Source organism: Jatropha curcas, chromosome 4 (genome assembly GCF_041381405.1).
Source record: "Jatropha curcas cultivar XTBG-Jc1 chromosome 4, XTBG_Jcur_1.0, whole genome shotgun sequence".
Taxonomy (NCBI): Eukaryota; Viridiplantae; Streptophyta; class Magnoliopsida; order Malpighiales; family Euphorbiaceae; genus Jatropha; species Jatropha curcas.
Window position 1 is genome coordinate 10,335,401 of NC_143154.1, and position 7,490 is coordinate 10,342,890.

Here is a 7,490-nt window from a genome sequence, read left to right on the forward strand (position 1 = left end):
ATCGCTCTTAGAAAAAATCAAAAGGTCTTTGATTGGAGTTGTAATGGGTTTTAGGGGTATAATTTAGCTAAACAAAGAAAAAGGATAAAATGATAGATAAAAAGTATAAAGAATGCATAATCTCAAGATTTTCATTACATCAAAACATATATTTTTATTTGTAAAGGGAGATTAACTTGAAGTTCTTCACTAGCTCAAAATTAGAGATACTTTGGCAAGGTCTCTTTATCATATTTTTATAATTTCTTCCTCGCTTCAAAATTCCCCAAACTTGAATTTTGATTACTTGCTTGTTCCTACGGTATTTCTCTTTGAGTTTTCTAATTTCTCCACTTGCTAGTTTTAATGAAATATTCTCCCTTTTATTCTCTTGCTATGTTTTAATAAAATCAAATCCTTCAATTATACATTATTGCACTTAGGGTAAGAATTTGATTTGGTTTAATGGCTAGGTATAATTAAGGATAAACAAGAAAAATTATGGTTATAGGCTTCAAATTGGTTGCAAAGGTCATAATTTAACTTAGGGTGGCCTAGGCTAAGATATGAAGTTTAACAAGGAATGCCTAAATCATTTTTTTTTTCTAAATGTAGACATTTAAAAATTTTGCCTCAAGGGGACTTCTAAATTATTCCATGAATGCCAAGATTAGATAAATTTTGATCAAACATACATATTTATCACGAAAATTCATAAAAATTGGTGTTTATGATCTTAAAAACCAATGCTTAAACCAAAGAATCATATTAAGTGAAAAATTAAAGTTTAAGTTAAAACGTAACTAGACTAAAAAACAACTCAATATATTATAAGTTAAATAATGATAGTTTCTAAATTTGCTTATACTTAATTCAACCATATTAAGCTAAAAATAAAAAAAATTTAACTAAAATTTTCCTTCCTCCAACTCAATCTAGCACATTGTCCCCAATGTGCCGAAAAGAAAATCAAGTCTCCAAACTTATTATAATATTAATAAGGTGGCAGAATAATATGAGAGTTGAGAAACCCTTACTGCCATTATATTGAAAAATACAATAAGAACCAAGGAAAAAATATGATAAGAGCCAGACGCCGAAAATTGTCAAAGTTATGAAAAAGAAAACTAAAATAAAGTACATAATATCCAATATACTTAAAGTAGACAAGAATAAAGTTCGAAAATAAACTAATAAACAAAAGAAATAAGAAAACGTAAAATAACTAAAAATAATCACTCCGCAAGTGGTGGTGGTGGAGGTGGCTGCAACAACTGAATCACTGTTCGGAGTTGACTGCTGATTCTATGATATTAGTCTTGTATGGTGTCCATGTGAGACCTGGGACTCCTATGCATAAGCTCTATGGATTAAAATCGATTAGAAATCATGGTTTCCTTCTCCTGAAAGCGAGCATCAAACATGTCCATCTGAGAATTATGCATGTGAGAACCTCTTCATTGGACATCTTGGACGTTGGCTGAAATGATGAACCAGCTCCAGCTATACTTGCACCAGAAAAAGTACCCAAACCAAGAGAGGTATGTGGAATACCCTCCTCCATGTTATTGTCATCTCCCTCCTCATTATTACTGTCATCATCTTCTGCAACTGTATGTCTCACCAAACGAAACATGTCACCTATCTTCTCTACTATCTTCATATGGTGCATAACATCTATATCAATTCGAGTGCTTTTACCTCCTTCCAAGATATCATAAATAGGACAGATAGGATCCTTTGCTTTAATATAAGGTCCAATTCGTGTAACAAAACAGCCCATCATAATAGCACCCTTGTCCCTCCTAGCAATTCTAGCCCATAGCTGACAAAGCCAATATTCCACATTCAAACGGACCCCTCATAAATGGTCTAGATAAAGTATAGTTCATTCAAACTCAACATACATCACTTTCGCTCTGCCCAAAAATTGTGCTAGCTAGAAATTTATGAATATAGTTGTATGCTGGTTTCTTTAAAGTATCTAGGATTGTAACTACTCAGTCTAGTTAAGCTAAGCCATTTATGACCAACTCTAAAATCCTTGGGGATAGTCTTTTGGGAAGCCTCTATAAGGAACCCAAAAATGTGGCTAACCTTATCCGTGGACAATGTACAATTATTGCCGAAAAGTCTAAACTTGATTTTATTTGGATAATTTGGATAATCTCTCCCACCCAATTCTTTTTAAAGGTTCTAAAACTGCATCTCTAAGGCCTACTTGTGCTAAAGCAGTCTCATTAACGAAGCGATTTGGAATAATAGGCCTTAAGGAGAGTTTTTCGTACCTTTCTTTTTGCTCTAGCATGGTTAGAGGAAACTGTGGTGGTGAAGGAGTAGTAGGAGGTGGAGGAACATTTGTCGTTCTTCTTGAGGACCTTGTTGATGATGGAGGTGGTGGTGCAGCCGAAGTGGGTGCCGTGTGGCGAATTCATGCCACCACAGAAGAGGTAGATCTACTTCTTTTGTACCTTAGAGGCATGGCGAATAAGGAAGAATCAAAGAAGAAAAAGAAGAGGTCAAAGGTATTTGGAGAGAGAGAGCGTGAAAGGTGAGAGGTGGGGGGTTATGGGGGGGTTAAGGGCTTTTAAGAGGAAAAGAAAGCTAGGGTTTGGTTTTCACGCGGGCTCCAAAGTCAATGCGACTTTTAATATTCTGGAATTGTAGCATGGAACTAGCGTGCTAGGCGGTACGGCCTGCCCGTGCCTTTCTCTGACTTGTTTAGTATAGGAATGACATAGGCTGTGCTTAGGTGAGCACACCTGTGTTCGACTTCTCCATAAAGCACGAGCATGCTAAATGACACGCCCAGACTATGCTACGTTCTAAACCTGCAAAATAAAAAATTGCACTTACCTGACACAGGCGTGCTAGTTAAGCACGGGCTGACTTTGACATCTCACTGATGCACGGGCCGTGCTGGATGGCACACCCAGGGCGTGCTAGGCTCTAAACCTACAAGGCAAAAACTGCACTTACCTGATACGGGCATGCTGACTAGCACGCCCAAACCGTGCTAAACTCTAACTCTGGTATGATTTTCACCCTCAGACAGCACGGGGGTGCTATATAGCACACCTAGGGCATGCTAGAGCCTGACTTTCAGATTTTTTCGATTATCGTCCAAGCTCTTTTGAGCCCTTAATTGACCTGAACAATATTGTAAGAACAATAAAAGAACAAAAATGGTTAAAAGATGGGGAGAATGACAAAATAAAAGCAAATAACAAAATAAAGACAATTCAAGAGGTAAAAGAAAAGGAACATGGATTGTCTCCCATAAGCACTTTTGTTTAACGCCGTTAAGCTCGATTCACTTGACCCCTTTTTAAGACAAAGCCAATGAGCTCTTTTCCAGATCAAAACTCCCTTCATTGAAGAGTTTCAATCTTTGAGCATTTACTTTAAAACTCTCATTGCCTTTTATCAATTCAACAACTCCATGGGGAAATATTTCCTTTATTATGAAAGGTTCGGTCCAACGTAAGCGTAACTTACCTGAAGAAATGCAAAGTCTTGAGTGATACGGAATTGGTACCACTCAACCATAAAGCTCAAGAGCTAGCTCGTAGGGGAAGGACTGAACCCAGCCTTATATACTAGCCCAGGATGTACTCCGCAGACGATGTGGGACGCATCATTGAGTTATAAAGCAGCACCTTTTACCCTACCTGGAAATTCTTTTGATGATCTTATTGTCATGCCATTGCTTTTGACGCGGAACCCAATGGAAATAAATTCCATGAACTCTATGACAAGTTTTGGAAGAGATCAAAGATCTAAATAAACTCCCCTCTATGGCACCCAAAGCTTAAAGAAGCAAGAACACCAATAATAGAGTAAAAGAATAAGATAAACGCCACAAAGAATTGATAAGTTGACCTTGATTCTTGATGCAATTAGAAGAATGCAATCTCACACCCTCTAAAAACATGAACACGCCAAAGGCATGAAAGAAGAAGATTTCTCTTTGATTAATTGATTGAATAATTGTTGATCAATAATTACAAAATAACAAGCTATTTACACTAATCTAAGAGGTCCAGATCCTTGAAGGATTTAGAGTTAGCTAAGGAGTAGGATTTAGCAAATCTAAACTAACTAAAGATATGACTAACAAAATCATAACAACTTAAGGATTTGGATATCTAATCCAAATCTACTAAAGATTGACTAAATCTAAACAAAATAAGGCTAATTAATCAAGGGGGGCCGAATTATAGGAGGCCCAACCCATTTACATTGCAAAAACTCAAAATAAGCTAACTAGTTTAATGAGAGGCAGGGGCTTACACGGCCTGGGGCATGCCAATTGGCACGGGCGTGCTTCAATGGTAAGGCTTCCTTTGCGAGAGGCAGAGGCTTGCACAGCCTGGGGCATACTAGTTGGCACGGGTGTGCCCGAAGTCAAGTTTTGTTCTCGCGAGAGTCAGAAGCTTGCACGGTCTGGGGCGTGCTAATTGGCACGGGCGTGCTTCAAGTCAAGTGTTGTTCCTTGAGAGGCAGAAGCTTGCACGGCCTGGGGCGTGCTAACCAAGCACGGTCTAGGCATTTTATGTGTTGGAAATTCAGGTTCCAACTCAACATGTGCTTCCATTAATGTGAGAAACTTAAGTGTTCCCCATGCTTCCTTGAACTTTATGGTTGAGTGGTATCGATTCCGTATCATTCCCCCTTTCCTCGAAAAGATTCATCCTCGAATCTTAGTTAGAAGTTGAGGTACCCATGCTCCCTTGTTCCCTTGAGCTCCATGGATGAGTGATGGCAGATTCGTATCATTCCCTCTTTCCTTGAAACGGTTCGTCCTCGAATCTGTATCCATGTCAAAAGGAGACAAATTACTAACATTGAAAGTAATGGGAGCACCATACTCACCTGGTAAGTCTATCTTGTAGGTGTTGTCATCAATGTGCTCCACAACTTGGAATGGTTCACCTCCACGTTCATTAAATTTAATCTTTCTTTGGTTGGAAAACTTTTCCTTGCAAAAATGTACCCAAACCCAATCACCTGGTTTAAACACAACATGTCTTCTTCTGTTGTTGGCATGGTTGGTATAGCCTTTGTTCCTTATGTTCATATGAACACTAGGCTTAGTGTGCATCTCCTTCACCAATGTAGGCTTCTCCTTACCATTAGGGAACTACTGTAACAAAGAAACAGAACTAGAAGGTAGAGTAGAAGAGTCAATGTTAGACAAATTAAGCAAAAGTTCTTTTAACCGAATCATCAAAACTGGTCTACCCTCTCTCTTTTTCACATACACAATTTGTTTCTCTTTTTCACTCACAATTGGGCCATTGATTTGTTTTGTTATTTTTGTGGCCTCTTTTCCCTCATTCTTACTATCTTTTCTCTTTTGTTCTCTCGAAACTTCACTCTCTTGTTTTCTCAAGGCCGAAACCTCTCTCTCTCTCTCAAGTATCTTTCTTTGATCTTCATAAACTTCTTGAGGTGATAATGGTACAAGAACCACCTTCTTCCCCTTATGAATCAAAGAGTATCGATTATGGAATCCATCATGAAGTGCTTTTCTATCATATTGCCATGGTCTTCCCAACAATAAATGGCCAGCTTGCATAGGTACTATGTCACACAAAATTTCATCTTCATACCTTCCAATAGAAAATGGCACAAGCACTTGTCGAGTCACTTTCACTTCCCCACAATCATTCAACCATTGCAACTTATAAGGCTTAGGATGCTTGAGACAAGTTAAGTTCAGTTTGTTTACCATGTTTACACTAGCAACATTAGTGCAACTACCCCCATCAATAATAAGAGTACACACTTTTCCACTAATCAAACATCTAGTGTGAAATATGTTCTCACGTTGCTCAAGGCTTTCTTCTTTGACATGCATGTTCAAAGCACGCCTAGCAAAAAAAGCTTCTCCATGTTCAGGAAGTATTAAATTTTCTGAATCATCATCATCATCATTAAGTAAATTAGGCATATCATCACAATCACTACATTCAGATTCAGAACTAACATTCCCATCATCTTTAGCAATCATAACCCTTTTATTAGGACATTGAGATGCATAATGCCCTTTCCCCAAACATTTAAAACATTTAATTTCTCTAGAAGGGGTTATAGAGTTAGAGGTACCTTTGTTGCTTTTGAATGGAGTTTGGATAGCCTCTTTACCTTTTGAAGTTGAATCTGTCCTTTGGGAATTAGAACCCCTAAATTCCTTCTTCTCACCTTCTTTAGGCCATTTAGATCCCCATGTGTTGCTGGAATACTTTTTGGTGGATCTCCCCTTTTCTGTCTTTCAAGTTTCATGGCCATATCTACCATCTCCTCCAAGCTATCATACCTATACATCTCTAAAGCATCAGCAATGTCTTTATTTAGACCTCCAAGGAATCGTGACATGGTGATTTGCTCCTCCTCTTCAATCTTGGCTCTTGCCATGCAAATCTCCATCTCCTTGTAGTACTCTTCCACACTCTTCCCTCCTTGCACCATTTTAGCTAATTTATTGTGTAAATCCCTAAAGTAATGAGTAGGGACAAATTTTTGGTGCATTAGTTCTTTCATGATCTCCTATGGTGGTACAGGTCGCATCCCTTTCCTCCTTCTTTTTAATAACAATTGTTCCTACCAAAACATAGCATAACCTTTGAATTCAACAGCAGCAAGATGGGATTTCTTTTCTTGAGAATAGTTATGGCATTTAAAGATTTGTTCTACTTTTCTCTCCCATTCAAGGAATTCTTCAACATTGTTGTTGCCTTTGAATTCTGGAATCCTCAACTTAATTGATCCCAAGTCTCCATCAATTTTGTTTAGATTAGTATCTGTAGTATCTTCATCATCATGGACTTGAAATCTAGCTTGTGGACGAGCTCTCGTTGTGTTAGAGTTTTGTGAAGCTCTTATCTCTTGCAATTCCTCCTTCATGTCTTGGAAAAGATTGTTGAAGGTTCTAAACTGTCCTTGAATTGCTTCCATGAAAACTTTCATTTGAGGATCATTAATTGGACTTCCATCTCTAGATTTGCCTGAACTCATGGTTAGTATTCAAAGAGAAAACACAAAAAGATTTGAGTTATTGGTAATTCACTCCCTCGCGTGTTTACACTCTTTTAATCACTCCTTGCAATTCTTCCAATTGAACTTTAGAATCTTAGTTCAACCAACCAACTTAAAAGCACGTTTACAATCAAGGAATAAAACTTAGCAATGAAAAGCAAGCACAAATTCTAGAAAGAAGACACAAAACGAAATGGATAGTAGCACAAGAACATAAACAATGCACTACTTTAATTATCAATTAGAGTGTAGTAAACAAGCAAACACACCCTAACAATGTAATAGAAGCAATAGAAAGTTCAAATAAAAAATAAAGAAACTAGAATTTAAAAGACAATTTCAGGATATAACGTATGAATTTAGCTTACTACAAAGCAAACCAAATATGGACCTAATTAATTCTACCCAAAACAAAGCAAGCAATCAAAGAAAATCAAAAGAAAACAATTTGTTCAATAGGGTCAGAACCG